This window comes from Aegilops tauschii, chromosome 3, assembly GCF_002575655.3.
Source record: "Aegilops tauschii subsp. strangulata cultivar AL8/78 chromosome 3, Aet v6.0, whole genome shotgun sequence".
In the NCBI taxonomy this organism is placed as follows: Eukaryota; Viridiplantae; Streptophyta; class Magnoliopsida; order Poales; family Poaceae; genus Aegilops; species Aegilops tauschii.
In genome coordinates, this window is record NC_053037.3 from 459,216,304 (window position 1) to 459,221,491 (window position 5,188).

Below are 5,188 nucleotides of genomic sequence, written 5' to 3' on the forward strand. Positions count from 1 at the left end.
GCCCTCGCTTCTACCACGGTTTTTTCTGTCATGGACGGCCCAAAGAATGTCATGCAGTTGCGTCTCCGGCCCGCCCAGGACAAAAAGCCCATTTTCTGTCATGATTTTTTGTCATAGAAGTAGGAGCCCACCACATCTATGATGATACCGGGTTTTGTCACAATTATTGTCATAGAAGTGTCATATGTATGACAAAAAAAATCGTTCGGCCCAAAATGTCACGGATGTGTCTTTTTTTGTAGTGTTACCTCCGTCAATTTTTTAAATATCCGTTATCTGTCTTTTATCTCTTTCTTTTTTCCTTTCCTTCAAGGCCTTTAAAGGCTAAATTGTGTCTTGACTACACAATCTTGATGCGCTAACCGCGCTCATTATACCTGGGGGCTTCTTATACAGAAGCTTAATATAACTATTTTTCGGGCTCTATGCCCCACACATGTGTTATTCTTCCACATGTACCTTTTTCGCCGTTATATGCATCGATATGACTTAAGTTTTGGCCAAGCTGGGTTGCCTGGCTCTTGTGTTTATGCCCTACGTTCCCGTTAATTCGGCTAGGGCATAAGGGGAGCAACTCTGCGATTGTTACTGCCGGGTCAGCCATATGTGTACCTTAGACTGGGTGAAGCCGAAAGCTAGCGTTCTTAAGGGAATACTCGGTCGGTGAACAAAAGATGACTTTTATTTATTTTAATACATGCCCCCAGATGGTTATAGCCTGCGTCTCTTTTCGCAGTTCGGACATGCACATTAGGGCATGCGTACCCAGGGAAAGGAACCCTTAACGGAACTATTCTCCCTGGAAGATGTTTCTTACTATCCATGTAATATAACATAGCTAGTTGGGTACTTGTCTGTTCAAGCACTTATGACCCCTACGCCTGGTTTCCAGGCATACCCCGGTTTTTACATAACTGAGCGGGTATTCGAATACACTCCGGACTATGGGGTCTAGAGGTCGAAGCGAAAAGGTCCGCCATGACAAATGATTTACAATCCGACTAGGGACAATATATGTCACTTGAAGTACACAGTCAGTTAGACTGAATAAATTCTTCTTCTATACCATCCAACAGGCTGTCTAGCCTACAATCCTGTTGGGAATACTTTGCGGCTAATTCTACTTGGTCATACACCAAACTGACGGGGATCTCCTCACTACAAGAAACTTGTTAATACATGACAATCCTAGTCCGTCACAGATCACCCAAAAACTGTCATGCGTGCCCACCCATGACGGATCCGAAATCCGTCATGTATATCGCGTCATAATTTGATATCATACTTTCCATGACGGTTCTTGGCCGTCATGGATCTGCCCCAGGCCCACCAAGCCCAAACTAGGCTGTGACAGAACAGACCGTCACCGATTTACATGACGTGGCTGCGACATGGCGTCTACCTGGATCTGACATGGAGGATAACATGGCCCATGTTGTAACCAGCCCAGTTAGGGATTTGGCCCAATTTCATAGACAGTCCAACCAAATAATGTTTATCTTTCACCTGCCATTAGCGTACCTATTTTTTTAGTCCTACTTAATAGCCCTTTTTTGTCCTGCCTGTTTTCTCAATGCAACATAATTTACAATTGGACAACCAAATTATGTTCATTCAAAAATATCAATTGTTCACATGACAATACAGAGTTCCAACATGACTTTAAAACATCACAAGCATATCTAGAAAGCGCTTTAAGCATTTTTGTTAAAGAAAAGAGTAACGTGGCTTCAAAGAAAATGCACTACTATCAGATTTTTAGTCTCCAACACTTCACCACCGCTTCAGGGCAGCTTCCGAACCCAAATAATTCTCGCTGAAAAAGTTCAATCTCCAAGAACACAGATTAACTGCCAAACCTGCATAAAATCAAAACACTCAAAGGCAACACCATTTTAAGCAAAATGATGATCCACAATTCAATATGAGATGTGATACAGAATTGAGACAGAGCAGATGTTGAATAATACCAAGAATTAGAGAATATGCTAGCAATAACACTAGAAATTTGAGACTGAACAAATGCACTATGTAGCCGATCTAACACTCCTAAATCTGAAGCAAAAACAATATACCATTTACTATTAGTAATCTTAAATAAAAGCGCGCAATCTTCACTTCCATCGCTCCTTCAGATTGTAATTCTGTGTACACGCATTTCCAGAAATACAGTTGTACAAAATCCATCACCTCTGCTGTAATAAGCGAAGAAACTCAACATCAATTAAACTGTTAGCTTGCAAACCAGAAGAATAAGGGAAAACAGAAGGATTATTTATACAACCATATTAAGAAGTCAGGTAATCATTGAATTAGACATCAAGGCAGTAATGAAAGTCAAATGACAAAGTAACAAAACACAAGAAAATGTGTCAAATAAAATTCAAATGATAAAATAACAAAACACACATCACATAACTAAGTACTATAGAAGTAGTAGTTGAGGCCATACAAACCTGTCAACTAAACTTTGTAGAATCATTTCGTACCATAAGTGCAAACCTAACCACTACTAATGATGTCTCAACTACTGCTGCTACGGAGAAGACCATATACCTGGTATAGTTAAGAGTTAGCTTTGGTCAGGTTTATAAGATTACCAAATGTTGGGCACCATCTGTAATTAAGAGGACAAATCTTCAAGCTCTACACATATCTAACTCTGCACCAATTTCTAATATAAATAAATAAAACAGAGTAAAGGGCAGGAAAAAAATATTTTTACAACTTGTTTAGATGGAGGTATTTAGTACATAACATCCTGAACATGGTGGCATGTACTGAGAACAAGAAATTCATCATCAAATTGTGATATATATTAAATTGAGAAAAGATCACGTGGCATAAATTCATCAACTTATTGTGTGGAAACCGATATGATGGCAATTTTCACCACATAACACAGAGGAAGTTTGCACATAATATATAACAGAGAAGCAGTGTAATAGCAGGCCTAGTTAACAAACAATCTACTCTTGGTAGATGGATTCAGTGAGATTAATAAATTACTTTCTCTCCATAAAGAAGAAAAATCAAAGGTACCAACAGGAGCATCTCATGGGCATTTACTTATTAAACTAGTAGTTGCTTAACTAACTAGCAGATCTCACAAATTCTACACTGCTAGTGCTCGCACAGTGAGAAAAGAAAAATAGTCAGCAGTAAGAAGTGCTGTGCTCATGAAGTAACTCAACCAAAAAAAGTTCAAGAGCTGGATTCCAAATTATCTTCTTCAGTGACACAGGGACATAAGCATGGACTGAATTTTTTGTTAGAAGAACAAGCATGAATTACGTGTATTTTCAGTCAAGTTTACTTCCAGCAATCATAATTCACAAATGTAAATTGAGTGAGTGCCATAGAAGAACATAAGGGCAAATAGATGTTTGAGTAAAGTGTATGCATAACATAAAGAGCATGTGCAGGAAAAGGCAGTGTAGATATAATCACCAAGTAAAAATGTTTCTGGTCCATGTGAGATGTGCAAATTATGTAGGCAAGGGCAGTGCAGATATCACTAAGTAAAAAATGTTTTTAGCTGTACAAAGACCATTAGATGCCCTGACTCATATGGGATCCATCACCATTATGTGCATGCAGAAGATTAGACACTATGCAGTAAAATGAACCTGGCACTGAAAAACCTGAATATTCAGTGCACTATCCAAACTTCATAGATATTCAAGAATGGCGTTCTTGGCAAGCTCGCCGGGGATGATGAGGCGGACGGAGGACGTGGGAGGTGGCAGGCATGGCACTTTTTCTCAACAAAATACATGCAATAAAACTGCAGATAAGAAATAGCATGTACCTACAGAATCTGCAGATATCAGTTTTCTTCATTTAGGTATAAAATGGTATGAGTTTCTCAATTGTAAAAGCTGGCAAATAAATGCTGTGGGCAATTACTCTTCAAAAAATCAAACAACATACATCAAACTTCTGAATTAGCAGTGTACAACTACAAAGCAATGCCTGAACTGCAACAAGAACAGAAATTTACCTAATACTTTTTGTTTCCAGTACAAAAGATGAATGTGCGGCACAATGTAATTAGGAAGGAAGCAGAACAGCCTACATCTACAAAGCACAAATCATCAGTAATGAACAAGCAGCCCAGGAAGTGGTGCTCGTGCCTTCTGCTATTCGTTTTAATGACGAACATGGGAGATGCCCAGATTTTTTGCCTGTACCGATTCAGCCTGGCCAACGAAGCCTGCAGCCGTCCTCTACCAAGAACGGCTACATCCATCCATGGAGATGAACAGAGGGGGGCGGGAGGGTAAGGGACGATGCGGATGTACATACTTGGTCTTTCCGGCCGGAGAAAGTGAATAGCGGCGAGTGGAGGCTACTCACCACGGATGGAGAAGTCATCCGCAACGACGAGGGGACCGACGGCGGCGTGGCTGACGGACAACTGGACCCAGCCACAAGGGCTATACTTTGGATCTGTGGCGGTGTTGCCACATCATGTACCTCACCTCGGCACGCCACCACCATGGATCTCGCATCTCCGCGGACGCCGCCGTGCTGACGGATCTCGCATCTCCGCGGACGCCGCCGTGATGACGGATCTCGCATCTTCGCGGATGCCGCCGTCGTTGCCATCTGGTCGACACTACCACGGATCTCAGGAGCCCCACCCACGCGCGCCTACGCGTCGTAGGAGGTGAGCTTCGGAGCTCGCCGTGCTTGTTCAACGGACACGGAGAAGGAAGAGGACAGATGATGGATGGAGGCGGGCACGGAGTGGCGTATAGGGAGAGGTAAGGGTGGTTCTGTGCTGTCTCCGGTGCTGGTGTGGAGCGGCAGAGAAGGATAGGAGTGGTGGCGGCGGAGGGAATGGGAGAGAATGGGAATTAGGGTTAGGTGGGAGTGGACCACGGAGTTAAATGGGCTGGCTCAAAAATATTGCCACCCGCGCGTCGGCGACTTAAAATTGTGCACCTCCGCGTGCTCTTGGACTTTGCCTTTAGTTTTTTTGGCTGGCTGGTCAACTTCATCTCCCAGCGCGGCCTCCTCTTTTTTATTTTCTCGACAACATTTGACTGACATGTGGGCCAAACAAGGGGGGCACACATTGACACATCAACAGGAGCTGTCCGTGACGGTCCGGATGGTGCATAAAGAAAAAAAAACTAGGCCCTGCTAGGCCTATCTGGTCGATCCATGACAGTTTACGTGA

The 5,188-nt window shown here is 42.7% G+C and overlaps 1 long non-coding RNA gene across 1 annotated transcript; it reads right to left on the reverse strand.

The window, feature by feature from the left end:
- Positions 1 to 1,591: 1,591 nt before the first annotated feature.
- LOC120976832 (uncharacterized) lies at positions 1,592 to 4,505 on the reverse strand. Its single transcript, XR_005773338.3, has 2 exons — positions 2,076 to 4,505; positions 1,592 to 1,859 (listed from the first exon to the last, which is right to left on the reverse strand). It is a non-coding gene; the product is annotated as an uncharacterized lncRNA (long non-coding RNA).
- Between the last annotated feature and the right edge of the window lie 683 nt (positions 4,506 to 5,188).